Source organism: Tursiops truncatus, chromosome 5 (assembly GCF_011762595.2).
Source record: "Tursiops truncatus isolate mTurTru1 chromosome 5, mTurTru1.mat.Y, whole genome shotgun sequence".
NCBI classification, from domain to species: domain Eukaryota; kingdom Metazoa; phylum Chordata; class Mammalia; order Artiodactyla; family Delphinidae; genus Tursiops; species Tursiops truncatus.
Window position 1 is genome coordinate 118,559,502 of NC_047038.1, and position 15,588 is coordinate 118,575,089.

The 15,588-nt window shown below is 37.8% G+C and overlaps 1 protein-coding gene across 6 annotated transcripts in view; it reads right to left on the reverse strand.

The window, feature by feature from the left end:
• The window catches only part of BANK1 (B cell scaffold protein with ankyrin repeats 1), a 444,955-nt gene that overhangs the window by 87,554 nt on the left and 341,813 nt on the right, over positions 1-15,588 (reverse strand). The window lies entirely within an intron of this gene.

The window sequence follows — 15,588 nt, forward strand, 5'->3', positions numbered from 1 at the left end:
ATAAAAAACATGCTTGAATCTTTTTATTTTTCTAAAATTTTTAATAGGTCTTTATTGGAGTATAATTGCTTCACAATACCGTGTTAGTTTCTGTTGCACAACAAAGCGAATCAGCCATATGCGTACACATGTCCCCATATCCCCTCCCTCTTGAGCCTCCCTCCCATCCTCCCTAACCCACCCCTCTAGATCATCGCAAAGCACCGAGGCGATCTCCCTGTGCTACGCTGCTGCTTCCCACCAGCCAACTATTTTACATTTGGTAGTGTATATATGTTGATGCTACTCTCTCACTTCACCCCAGCTTAGCCCTCCCACCTCATGTCATCAAGTCCATTCTTTATGTCTACCTCTTTATTCCTGCCCTGCAACTAGGTTCATCAGTACCATTTTTTTTTTTAGATTCCACATATATGTGTTAGCATACGGTATTTGTTCTTCTCTTTCTGACTTACTTCACTCTGTATGACAGACTCTAGGTCCATCTACCTCACTACAAATAACTCAATTTTGTTTCTTTTTATGGCTGCGTAATATTCCATTGTATACATGCGCCACATCTTCTTTATACATTCATCTGTCGATGGATATTTAGGTTGGTTCCATGTCCTGGCTATTGTAAATAGTGCTGCAATCTTAAGTAATAGAGATTTACTTTCATAACCTTTCGATGTCTAGCTGGTCATTCTGCATATGCTATGGACTTTGGGAAATGTACCATCTTGCTCTTTATTTATTTGCAATTTAAATGTTTCACCAGAAGCCAGGTGGGGAAGAGTGATGTGCAGAATGAGTCATCCTCAAAAGAGACATGTACAAAGAAAAACAAATCCTGAATAATGCTGCTAGGTTCTATTCTAATATACTTTCTATGAATTGCTATGCCTGTCATGCATATGTCTTTAAACACAAGTTCTGTAAAAAGACTAATAAGATATTGGTAAAAACTTTGAATTTAAAATCATGAAATCTAAGATATTCTTAGTTGAACGAACGAAATACTTGTGCCTATATTTCCTATGTCATCACTTTTACAGTTTTGTGGGACAGGATTTACCAATAAATATCTACATTATTTTGTAACCCTTCCTTTTCAGTTATAATTGGTTTATTTTGAGAGTCCATTGCATATGGTGATCGGTATATAAGTCCCAAACCTTTCCTGTTGTCTTGTGGGGATTTTTTTGTCATTGTTTTTTGTTTGTTTTCTCACTGAACTAAAATGGCAACATGGTTCAGTAAGAAAAGCACATGCCTGGAGTAAGACCTGAGTTCAATTCCTCTCTTGACCATCTACCAGCCACATAATTTTTAACAACGCCTAAACGTCCCTGAACCTCTAATTTTTCATCTGTAAATTGAAGGATTTCACCAATCTGGGCTGAAAGCATTGCTTATATCTTATGCATCTATGTGCCAAGAAGGGTCTTGTTCAACTGCTCTCAGACTTCAGACAGAGTTTTGCACACTCATAGGTGTTGGTGAGGATTTTGTGGCAACCTATTCTCTGTATAGCCTTTAAAGACTGGGTCTGTTAAATAGAAAGAGATGACCCAACTCAACACATACATGCACATGTACACAAACAAATGCACTGTCTTTGCTTATCTTTGAAAAGTCCTACTTGGTGGGTATTTTTTTCTTTTTTCCAGGTGTACATGGAACTGGTTTGTGTAAAGCACTTGTGGAATGCTTCGAAAGTCTCAAGAGGTCTTAGAGCATGGCTGAGGCTTGCATGAGTTAAGAGTTCCACATGATCACTTGTCCATGGGCCAATAAAGCCATTTCCTGGGCTCATTTTTAAAAACAGTGTCAAGAACATGATACTCCTGTGGGATATAGTAGAAGACACTTTCAGCTTCTCTGTCTGTCTCTCTTTAACCCTCAGACATGAGATCTAAAAATGTACAAGGCAAAAAAACAATCAAAACAAAACAAAACCAAAAAACAATTTACCTGACTAGGAAAACAAAGGGCTTGTTTGGGACACTGTGCGGGGTATGCCTGCCAGCAGTGTTCAAAGTCATTCAGTTTAAACTGTAAGCGACCACAGTTGCAAAAACTGTTGTAATCACTCACTCCACACTTGTTTTTATTCAAGAGGCAAATGAGAAGGCTTTCACAGGCACAAGCCTAAGGAAGGCAGGATAGCAAAGGGACTAAGGAGATGGGCTTTGGAGCCTAGAGAGCAGGATTCAACTCCCAGCCTAGACCCTCACCAGCTGGTAGACTTTGGCAAGTTACACGACCATCCTAACTAAGCCTTTATTTTCTCATATACAAAATGAGGATATTGTTTACCTGATGGTTGTAATAAAGATTAACAGCCTAATATATGAAAAATCCTGCTACTTACCTTGTACTGAGGGTTCAGTATATGAAAGCCACTATTAAGAAGGCATTTTTAGTTAATTTTATTGAATACTTACTATATGCCAAGTGTTGTTCAAAGCCCATTACATGATTTAACTCATTATCTTCACAAGAACCTTGTGAATTAAATACCATTATCATCTCACTTTTATAAATGAGAAAATGGGGGCAAGGATAAATTAAATATCTTGCCTAAATTTTCTTGCATAAAGAATTTGTATTTTGATGATCTTCAATGTTTCAAAACATACTGCATTCTGTAATCTACTTCGTAAAAGCTAATAGAGGTGTAACCACACTTTATAAGTGAGGCCAGGATTCAAACATGCGATGTTTGGATCTAGATGTCCTTTGGTTAATGTTTCTGGAAAGCCTATGTTTCTCCTAAGAGTAAAAAGATTTGGATGGAAAATGTATTCCACCTCTTATATGTCAAACAGTTTGCAAATGACAATTCTTTTTCTGGAAAGTTTGCAAATGACAATGCTTGTTCTGTGAAAATACAATAGCAGTAAGTTTTAACATAAACAAGGTGAAAATTAAGGGAAGTATCTCAGAACTCATGGGGGAAAGGGTACATATTTATTAGATTTGTAGAGTACCCACAGAATGCAATGTATTTTGAAGTATTTAAGGACATCAAAATAGAAATTCTTTACGTGAGAAAAACTTATAATCATAAAGTCTTTCATGTTCGTTCAGAGCCAAAGAATACCACTTTTGTTTGTTGCTTTGCTTGTTTTGTTTTTTATGAGCTGAACAAGAAAAGTAATTGAATTTCTCTTGTAAACCCAAGCAGTGCCTAGGATACTCTCTGATTATATGCTGATATCCTCTAAAGTCAGAGTCAAACATTTTGCTTTTTCACTAATGCAGTTATTAATTACTATGGTCTGGGGCTAAAGAGTATACGGATCTTCTTCTGGAAGCTTTCCCAGGGATGTGTAATCGGAAAATCAAATACCCAAGTAAAGTGGTACATAGTGGTGGTGTTCTTTTGGATGCTCTGCTGGTTTTGCCTTTTAAAGCAATCACTCTGCAGATCTGGAAAGGTTAGAAGCGGCAGGGTAGGGGTGGGCTATTCAATCCACAACCGCATTATACTAAAATTATGGTAATAACTTGGTTAACCATGTCTCTTCTGCCCATCTCTGCCTATGTTCTGCATCCTTACCCTTCCTTCATCTGAAACTCTGAAATCCCATTTTCAAGCCCTATCCTCTCATCCTCTTTTAACTCTTGCTTTTAACAAAATCGACTTCATTTTTTAGAGCAGTATTAGGTTCACAGCAATACTGAGCATAAGGTAGAAGATCTCCCAAATATCCCCTCCCTTCACACATGCATAGCTTGCCCCGTTATCAACATCACTCACCAGAGTGGCGCACTTGTTACAACTGATGAACCTATGCGGACACATCATTATCACCCATAGTCTATAGTTTACATTAAGGTTCACGCTTACATTCTGTGGATGTGAATAAATGTGTGATGACATGTATCCATCATTATAGTATCCTACAAAGTAACTTTACCATCTTAAAAATCCACCTATTCATCCCTCCTTCCTTCCTAACTCCTGGCACCCTGATCCTTTTACTAGCTCCATAATTTTGAACACTTTGTTTCTGTCTTGCCTGTACTTTAATCTCATTTAAAAATCTGATCCCTCAATTTCTTTTTTTTCCTCCATTTTGCCAGTCTTACGATGGCTTAAACTGCAATCATCAAACAATGCAGACCCCAAGGTCAATCACTTCTACTTGTCTTTGTCAGCACCCTTAAATCCAGATTTCCTTGTCTTTTCCCATGTTTGCTCAACCACTAAGCAATTTAGTGCCTATCTGATCACTGCTTTTCTTTGCCAGCCTCAGAAGGCCATGCCTTCATTATTTGTGGAGATGGGCCTCCAGGTGTAAGTCTAGAGATGAAGCTCTTCCTAAACAAGTTATGTTCTGATGAAGTCATCTGGATGGGCTGGGTACCTGCTTCAGTTTCCAAAGTTGGCCTGTCAACGTCAGACTCAGATGGTTTGTCTTGCTCTGCTTCTAACGCTTCTATAGATTAGATTTGACACTTACTTCTGGCTTATCCTCGTGCCTTACAACCACATCACACATACTCTTAACACTTTTTATGTTTTCTAGATTTCTAAGTTAGATTTTGCATCCTACCCATGGACTCTCAGAAGCTAACCTTAGCTCACCTATAGTATTTGCTTCTCTGTTATCTCGAGTTACAGCTTAAAGTCATCTTGTCCCATGAAATTAAAATAGCGTAGCCTTGCACAGATTGGTTGTCACTAAAGGGAAAAAAAATTGCATAATTGTGAGAACTGATATCTGCATATGTGAAATGGACTTCGGGCAGACCTGAAATATGAGTTTTCTAAATGATAGTTATGGCAAGGAAGTTGACCTTTGATTTATCCAGTCTCAAGATAAGAACTCAGAAATGTTCTCGGTTGTTTTCCTGAATCTAGTTCCTAGGCAGGAATGTATTCCGTCTTTCCAATCATCAATTACAATTAGATGGAGGACGGGCTAGAGGTAATTTAAACTCCATAACAAATATAGGAAAGACAAACTTCTTTAACTGGTATGATCCTCTGTCCGTGTAGATGATGTTATCAGTAGTATTTTGCCCTTTGAGGAGATGTGGGGAATTGGTTACCATCTCTTTGCCTATTGTTTTGTATAAATTTTGTGTTTGCTTTCATGTTTTTTTAATAAACAAATTATGTAGATTTTAATCATGTCTTTTGGTTTCTTTCTGCCCATCACATCACCATTCTATTTTGTGACAAGCACACGGTGTATTTTTGGTTTTTAAACTCAAATGCTTAGAGCTTCAGAACACTTATTTTTTTAATTGAACTTTTAAAAAAATTTTTATTTTAGTTCTTTATTTTTTGGCTGCGTTGGGTCTTTGTTGCTGCGTGCGGGCTTTCTCTAGTTGTGGCGAGAGGGGGCTACTCTTCATTGCAGTGCACGGGCTTCGCATTGCGGTGGCTTCTCTTACTGCGGAGCACGGGCTCTAGGTGCACAGGCTTCAGTAGTTGTGGCTCGCAGGCTCTAGAGCACAGGCTCAGTAGTTGTGGCGCATGGGCTTAGTTGCTCCACGGCATGTGGGATCTTCCCGGACCAGGGCTCGAACCCGTGTCCCCTGCATTGGCAGGCGGATTCTTAACCACTGCGCCACCAGGGAAGCCCCAGAACACTTTTTTCACCTCTTGTTGGCCCCTTCTTCCACCACCACTACTGTCAGATTTCTAATGCACCCTAGCTCATTAACAGTCTGGGTAACTTCAATTTGTATTTATTATTACATTATGTTGGTTTATATGTCTGTCCTATTAGAAGCTGAACTTTTCAAAAGAAAGGACCGTACCTTGTTCAGCTTTCTTACTCTAGTGCCTAGAGTATAACTGAATGTGTTGTAAATTGGTCAATGTTCTATTAGATCTTCCTTTTTTTTTTTTTAGATCTTCCTATTTTAATGCCACATATTTAGTATTTTTGGAAAGTCATGCATCTTTATATCTATATTCCTTTGTCATTTGAGACTCTTAGTAGAGTCACATGCTACGTTCAGAAGACCTTCTCTACAGCTAACATAGCTAACATACATGGACAAAGCTACAGTGTTAGGATGCAAATAATACTGAACTTGAAATCAGAGGGGACTGAGCTCCAGTCCAGTTCATTGGTTGTGTGGCCTCAGCGAAGAACTATTTAAATTGCCCATGCTTCAGCTTCCTTATCTCCAAAATGAGGGAGCTGAACTAGTATTCATTTGCTTCTAGTTACGTTAATGTTTTGATTTGTCCATACTTAAGGAAAATGCTGTTTTGACTGCCTCTCTTTGACGACTTAATAAAAGTTTGTTTTTGAATTGTACAGACAATTCAATTTCTTGACAAAGGAGTTAGCCAAATTTTATTATCCACAGACTGATAGTTTCTGGTATAAATGAAATTGTTCATTTTCTTTTCTTCTCTTTTTATGGGATGAGATATCTTGAGTCAGTGTTTAAGCTTTCAAAATAAACCCCAAATGTATGTCAAAATTTACTGGTCGACAGACCTCAGTATTTCTAACCTCCTTTAGTTAAAAAAAAAATACCTTCAATGCTAAAATATGTGAGTAAAATTCATGATAATTTTCATTTTTCCTGACACTGATATTTTGGTTATGTCACCTGATGTAAGCCACTTAAGTTCTTTCCAAGGGAGCCCCTCATCTTTAAAATGGACGGGGTGTGGGTACACCTAACTCACACGGGGGCTAGGAGGATTAAGCGAGATATTAAGTATGAAAGCACCGTGAAAACATTAAGCATGAAGGGAACATAATTCATTATTGTTTTGAAATATTTAAATCAAAGCTCCTAAATTTTACCACCTTTTTAGCCCCAAATAATTTATTAAGACGTAACTTACTTAAACGGAATGACTTATAGGAAGATTTCAGGCAATCTTTAGTCTCTGTGCTCAGAATCCACTGACCATCTTTTCCCCTTGTTAATTAAGCAGAGGGAGCTGCAGGCTCAGCAGCCCACGTGCTGACTGTCTACAGGCTTGTGGCTCCCCTATCCCTCTCCTGCTCCTTGCCCATGATGCTGACCGTAGGGGCGTGTTCCAGCCCATTCCATTCCCTGTAGGCATTCTTCTACAACTCGCTTCATAGCTGCAAAGCACATGGCTTTTCCTCTTGTCAGACTGTATTCTGGTTGCAGTCAGCCTAAGTGCCATTAATTGCCCATTTTCTGACAGTGTCAAATCACTGCTCTGGCCTCTGTGAACCTTGGATCAGGTTCAGTCATACTCAAGTTCTCCAAGTATAAAGCCTGAATCCTTCATCTGCACTGCCAAATGTATATTGGATTCTAAGTGATTCTGCTTTCAAGGTATTTTCTTTAAATTATTCAAGGATTGTAGGATGGGTTGAGACTAAGCATGTGTTGCTTTAGTTGAAAAAGAAAACCAGGGGAAAGGGTTATTTAAGTAAATACAAGGACTTTATAATGAATTTCTATGCTGCCCGGCATGCAATTTTCTTTATTTAATTATTTTTTGTAATAAAATAGCTAGAAAGAGATATTTCAGTTTTCTTCTGAAGGCTTTAAGTTTCAGAATGGAGCAGAATGCAATTATTTTTTCTTTCATGCTGGTTGCTGCCGGGGCTGGGATTTAATTAGGACCAAAATTTTAAGGCACTAATGTGTCCTCGGGCCAAATTACCCAGGACAATTTGTAGAAGACCATATTCATACAGACCTTCCTATAAAATAGAGTCTTTTATTTAGAATAATTCAGTGTTCGAAAAGATACAGAATAGGCAGGAAAAATAATAAAGGGAATTCACTAGCTTATTAGTGGCTCTTAAATTTTTCCGCTATCACCACTTCACATCACATTTAGAGAAAAAGGAAAGGAGGGAGAGAGAGCATGTACGATCATTTAAAAATACTTCTTTGTTGGAAAAAACAACAGCATTACAGTGGAGAAATCCAGCAGACACCACTTTGTTCAGCTGATCAAAGTTAGCATCAACGGTAACGAGAATAAGCAACATCGGTCTCTTGGTACAACGCACTGAGGAAGGTACAAAGTCACTGCTCCGGCACTCCTACCCAAAATAAATAATCTAAATTTAATCATGAGGGAAAAAAATCAGACAACCCCAAACAAAGAGATTTTATACAAAATAACTGTGCTTTTCAAAAGTGTCAGTCATGAAAAGGAAAGGAAAATTGTCCCAGATTAAGGAGCCTCACGTACCAACTAAATGTACTCTGTGATTCCGGGTTGGATCCTGGCCCAGAAAAAGTATATTGATAGCAACTGACAAAAATGGAATAAGTTCTTTAGGTTAATTAATTGTATTGTATCAATATTTCCTGATTTTGAAAATTTTAATGTTGTTATGTACGACGTTAACATTTTGGGAAGCTATGAAGCTTTGTACTATTTTTGTGACATTTTGTAAGTCTGAAATGAGTTCAATCTGAATTTTTTTTTAAATAAAAATTGCAAATTTAAAACCACAGGTCATTGGACCTGTGCTAAGATCACACAGTGGTAAGTGGTGTCCCATTCAGAGCTCCACCCTGATTTCCAAAGTCATGCTGCTGAGAACACAGAAAAAGGCAACTGCAGTGTGTTTCACACTTAAGGTTTTATATTATAGTACTATATCGAACACCACGTTTATCATTTTACATAAAAGACACCACTGTCAGTAGGAAATGGCACTAACCATTTATTTGAAAGGACTCCTAAATTTGGCCCTATCACTTTATATGTAGGGATATGGCCTGAATTGCCATATTGAATTTCCAAAAACAAAATAATTATTTATTACAATTTTTTTCTTCTAAATCTATACCCTTTCTCTGCATTTTAGGGTAAATTAGTAGGAAAAACACTCTCAATGAGGCACAATCCCCTTGATATTTTTCTCTAAGTGTCCTGAGGATTGCAGACCCCAACCCTTGATGCCACACAGAATTTTATCAACATTCAAGTTAGAAATAACAAGGTAAGGTGACTTACCTTGCTGATTTTGTTTCTGAGCAAACAATATTTCGCTTGGTATAAAAATCAGTAAGATTAAAAACTCTATTAAACAGATTTGAATGACTCATGTATTTTATTTTTACCTAGAATATAACATCAATTGCTATAGATAGCTAAACATTAAGTACTTGATTTATCATGGAAAACTGTTTTTTCCCATGAATCTTACAATGTGAAAAATAGTTCAGCTGAGCTGGCTCTGAAAACTCACAATTTTCCAAAAGGATAAACTGGACCAAATCAGAACAGTGATGTCCATCATAAACTACTGTAGCTCAAACTCTTAACACCAGTTCATCCAAATGTTCGTGTCACAAGATAAGACTATCGACAAACTGATCTCATGATAACTCATACCAAAGATGAGTTCCAAAGATAAGGCCACTGACAGTTCTAGCAACTCCCCAGTTTGCAAATTCTGACCAACATTGTCAGAATTCTGCCAAGACTGAATCCTGTAAGTATCCTTTTCGTACACTATCCCTTTTGAGATGCCTTCTTCACTGTTACCCGTGAGGCGCAGTTTCTCAGGCTACAGCAAGTAATAAACCTAACTTTGTTGTCTACTGATGTGTTTCTGGAATTCTTTACCTGAGAGGCATTGGTAAATGTTATTTTAGAGAGTCATTTTAATCAGCAGAATTTTATTCTGTAATTTTAGGAGCTGTAAGCAATGAGTTTCTTCAGGCTGCCCAACGCCTTGAAAAACAGTTAAGCACAGAGACAAGAGGAAAATGAGTACCTATGTTACACAAGAAATAGAATAAAATCTCCCATGTTGGGAACTGGGAGGATCCAAAACACATCCATAACACTCTATTAATGTGAGGAATGAAGAGCAATTCTGTCCTAGAGATGATCTGAACGATGGCTCTCCACCTTGGCTGCCTACGAGAATTATTTAAAGGGCTTTAAAAATACTGATTTCCCAGGGACCATGTTGGACCAATTTAACTAGAATCTCTGTAAATGAGGCCCAGGAATCTATATCTTAAAAGCTTCTTACAATGATTCAAATGTGCAGCCAAGTGTTGAGAATCACTACTTCAGGGTGTTCACATAACATTCTACTCTAATGCTTATTATAATGTTCATTAAATGCTAATGCATTCAACTACCCATCAGTTTCAAAACACTGTGTGACTTGGTATAAAGCACCACAGTTTACAAAAGGAGGAAGAGAGTCGATCATTTAAGAAATTCCCTGACTTAGGATAAATCTGATGGAAACATAATAAAACCTGATAGCAAAATCTGAATTTAGAATGGCTTCTTCCTGGCACATAGGATGTTTCTGAGAACTGGAAAGAATGGACTTTCCAGAAGATGAAGCTTCTGGATAAATATATACAGAGCAGAGAAGGAGGAATTAGGTACCCTCTTAACAGACACATCAACTTGGAGACAAAATGAGGTGGCAAATGTCAGGGGCAGGTGGTCTTTCCCGCCTCCAGGACATTGCTGGGTCCCACTCCACGCTCATTTAATATATATCCAGGGAAGGCCAGGAGCTACAAAACTGGGGAGATAAAGATGCTGCCTTCACAAAATGTTATATAATGATCTCCAGAGCCAATATTAATGCCTTTTGGATCAGTTCTGGTTTTGAATTTATGTGTCTTGTGGTACGCGGGCCTCTCACTGTTGTGGCCTCTCCCGTTGCGGAGCACAGGCTCCGGACGCGCAGGCTCAGCGGCCATGGCTCACGGGCCCAGCCGCTCCGCGGCATGTGGGATCTTCCCGGACCGGGGCACGAACCCATGTGCCCTGCATCGACAGGCGGGGTCTCAACCACTGCGCCACCAGGGAAGCCCTGGATTTATGGATAGTGCTGTTTCCTTCAATGAGTTTGAATAATCAAGGGCTTGACCATTATAAAAATAAAGTTCAAGAATGATCCAAGCTGGAATGAGGCAACAACTGATGCAGTCCCTGAAAGAGTCCTCTAAAGATTTGTCAAAACACAGCTCTTGGAGGCTGAGATGAACGTACACACGTTATGTGCCACATCTATAGTCAACAGCTAGTATAACAGTGGGAAGGAAATGTAGTTGAAAACATCATCAAGTTGTATTAAAACACTCCGAAAACCTCACACCAGTCAGAACGCCATCATCAAAAAATCGACAAACAATAAATGCTGGAGCGGGTGTGGAGAAAGGGAACCCTCTTGCACTGTTGGTGGGAATGTAAATTGATACAGCCGCTATGGAGAAGAGTATGGAGGTTCCTTAAAAAAATCAAAATAGAACTACCATACGACCCAGCAATCCCACTATTGGGCATATACCCTGAGAAAACCATAATTCAAAAAGAGTCATGTACCACAATGTTCACTGCAGCTCTATTTACAATAGCCAGGACATGGAAGCAACCTAAGTGTCTACTGACAGATGAATGGATAAAGGAGATGTGGCACATATATACAATGGAATATTACTCAGCCATAAAATGAAATGAAATTGAGTTATTTGTAGTGAGGTGGATGGACCTAGAGTCTGTCATACAGAGTGAATTAAGTCAGAAAGAGAAAAACAAATACTGTATGCTAACACATATATATGGAATCTAAAAAAAAAAAAAGTGGTTATGAAGAACCTAGGGGCAGGACAGGAATAAAGACGCAGATGTAGAGAATGGACTTGAGGACACGGGGAGGGGGAAGGGTAAGCTGTGACGAAGTGAGAGAGTGGCATGGACTTACATATACTACCAAATGTAAAATAGATAGCTAGTGGGAAGCAGCCGCATAGCACAGGGAGATCAGCTTGGTGCTTTGTGAACACCTAGAGGGATGGGATAGGCAGGGTGGGAGGGAGAGGCAAGAGGGAGGAGATATGCGGATATATGTATTTGTATAGTTGATTCACTTCATTATAAAGCAGAAACTAACACACCGTTGTAAAGCAATTATACTCCAATAAAGATGTTAAAAAAAAAAAAAGAAACACTCTGAAAAATGCTTTTGTGTAGCACCTTATGCCTAGTAGTCTGCAGATAAAGGAGAGGAGTGAACAAAACATTCAGAGCAACTCAGAAATGACCATAATAACAAAAATACAACATTAATGGCACGATCATACGTGTAATTATGCATAACTTTGTATCTCAGGGAACATCCCTGAAAGTGAAAGTATAGGCTATTTCATTTCTAATTAGGTCTTTGAAAGCTGTCTTAACTCCTAGGAAGTGTTTTGATGCTTTACATGTATAGAAAACATATATTGTGAAAACGCACAAATCATAAAATTTGAGTCAAACGATGTCACATAATTTGCTAACTATTCTACAACTGTTAGATAAATACATAAACTATATAAAGCGTTTCTATGGTAATTAAACTCTGAAAGAGCCAGGATAAACTAGTTTGGGTAGTAACCACAAACATCTCAGGAGCTTAGCTCAAGAAATGTTTATTTGTTTTTCACTCCATGTGTTCACTATGAGTTGCCAGGTGACCTCTGCTCTACCTACTCATTTTGGGACTCAGGCTTAACTCAACGTCTGCCTCTGTGATCACCTCTACAGTGCGAAAGAAGTGTGGGGAATCTTGCACTGGGTCTTCAGGCTTTCTTCCAGAGGCAATACGCATCACTACTACTCACACTTCATTGATCACCCAAACTTGGCGTCTATACCTGACTTCAAAGGGGTGGGTAAAAAAAAAAAAATACTACCATCTGTCCAGAAGAAGGAATGTAAAGTTTTGAAAGAGGTCTGAGGACTCCCATAAACCTGTATCAGATTCAAATTAAAATAAGAGCAACAGGGGTAGAATATGGTTTCTGCTCTGTTTTTAATATTTGTAGTGATCAGAAAGGCTTCCTTGCACTTAGGAAGTGCTAAGAATTACTTGGAAAAGTAACAGGGACTGATCGTACAAAGACCCCAAGGTCACTGAGAGAGAATAATTCACAAGAGATAAGCTTTATTGGTATGAAATATTTTAGTATTTGTAGACTTTTAAATCAGTATGTAAGATAATATGAAAACTGTGAGTCAGTAGACTCTGGTGGAGATCATGGAGGCTGGGTTTGAATCCTGGCTCTGCCATTCACTAGCAGCATGACCTTGAGGGAGTAATTTATCATCTCTGTGACTCGGTTTCCTCATTTATAAGTGGGGACATAATATTAATGCCCTCTTCATAGTTTTATGAGGATTAAGTATATATATATTATAGATTAAGTATATATATAATATATAAAGTATATATATAGATAAGTATAGATTAAGTATATATATGTTATATATATAATATACACACATCACTTTGCAAATATTAGTAAATGCTATAAGTATTTGCTATGGTTAATTGGATTAATTAGCCATTTGACTAATTCCTTACAAGGGCTAGATAAGTGAGGGTTGAGGACAAATTTGGTCTCTGAAGATAAACAGCCATGCTTCCTAAGAGACAGTGTCATTCAGACCAAGCATCAGGAAGCTTGGCGCTAGCCCCACTTCTGCCCCTAACTAGTTGTGTGACTTTAGTAGATCACTGAATATTTGCTTGGCATCCCTTTTCTTTCCTCTCTTAATTTTGTTATTTCTAGGCTAGGTGAGCTTAATTCAATTGAAAATATATGTACTAGGGATCTTACAGTGTATAAGATGTGAAAAGTTTACTATGCTGCAGAGCAGTAATCACAAGAGAAGAATGTGTAAATGAGAAGCAAATTTGACAGGAAATGTAGACCTTCAGAGTCAGAAAAAGAAATTTATCAAGTAGATGGTGATGAGGTATTCCAGTACAGAGAGTACAGCATGACAACATCTCAATAATATCAGTATCTACCATTTATTGAATGCTTACAAGATGCCAAGTACATTTACTTTTATTATTTCTTGTCCTCAAAACAACTCACAGAGGTGAATTTATTATCCACATTTTAAAAATAAGGAAACCAGTGCTCAGCAAGATCCATGTAACTTGAATCTTGATTTGTCTGACCTCAGAAGCTAGTGATTTCTTTCATTTACGTTATTCCATGAAGATGAGAAAAAGTAAGGGGCAGGATCAGGAAACAGGGAGCAATTGTGTTTGCCTAGGTCATTTGGTTTATTTAGGGAATTAGCAGGAATGCAATTAGAAATGTCTATTCCATGTATTAAAACCATTTGTTTCTGTTGTCTAAAACTTAAGTTCAATTACAAGAATATGTGCATTTAAAAAAAATTTATTGGAATATAGTTGATTTACAATGCTGTGTTAGTTTCAGGTGTACAGCATAGTGATTCAGTTATACATATACATATATTGATTCTTTTTCAGATTCTTTTCCCATACAGGTTATTACAGAATATTGAGTAGAGTTCCCTGTGCTATATAGTAGATCCTTGCTGATTATCTATTTTATATACAGTAGTGTGTGTATGTTAATCCCAAGCTCCTAATTTATCCCTGCCCCCAACATTTCCCCTTTGGTAACTATAAGTTTGCTTTCAAAATCTGGGAGTTTGTTTCTGTTTTGTAAGTAAGTTCATTTATATCATTTTAAAAATCAGATTCCACGTATGAGTGATATCGTTATGATATTTGTCTTTCTCTGTCTGACTTACTTCATTTAGTACGATAATCTCTAGGTCCATCCATGTTGCTGCAAATGGCATTATTTCATTCTTTTTAATGCTGAGTAATACTCCATTGTATATATGTATCACATCTTCTTTATCCATTTCTCTGTTGATGGACATTTAGGTTGCTTCTATGTCTTGGCTATTGTACATAGTGCTGCAATGAACACTGGGATGCAGGTATCTTTTCAAATTATGGTTTTCTCCAGATATATGCCCAGGAGTGAGATTGCTGGATCATATGGTAGCTCTATTTTTAGGTTTTTAAGGAACCTTCATACTGTTCTCCATAGTGGTTGTACCAATTTACATTCCCACCAACAGTGTAGGAGGGTTCCCTTTCCTCCACACCCTCTCCAGCATTTATTGTTTGTAGACTTTTTGATGATGGTTATTCTGACCAGTGTGAGGTGATACCTCACTGTAGTTTAGATTTGCATTTCTCTGATAATTAGTGATATTGAGCATCTTTTCATGTGCTTTTTGGCCATTTGTATGTCTTCTTTGGAGAAATGTCTATTTAGATCTTTTAACAATTTTTGATTGGGTTGTTTGCTTTTTTGACATAGAGCTGCATGAACTGTTTGTATATTTTGGAAATTAATCCCTTGTTGGTTGATTTGTTTGCAAATATTTTCTCCTATTCTGTGGGTTGTCTTTTCGTTTTGTTTATGGTTTCCTTTGCTGTGCAAAAGCTTTTAAGTTTAATTAGGTCTCATTTGTTTATCTTCATTACTCTAGGAGGTGGATCAAAAAAGATATTGCTGCGATTTATGTCAAAAAATGTTCTGCTTATGTTTCCTCTAAGAGTTTTATAGTGTCCGGCCTTACATTTAGGTCTTTAATCCATTTTGAGTTTATTTTTATGTATGGTGTTAGGGAGTGTTCTAATTTCATTCTTTTACTTGGAGCTGTCCAGTTTCCCCAGCACCACTTATTGAACAGACTGTCTTTTCTCCATTGTATATTCTTGCCTCCTTTGTCATAGATGAGGTGACCATATGTGTGTGGGTTTATCTTTGGGCCTTCTATCCTGTTCCATTGATCTATATTTCTGT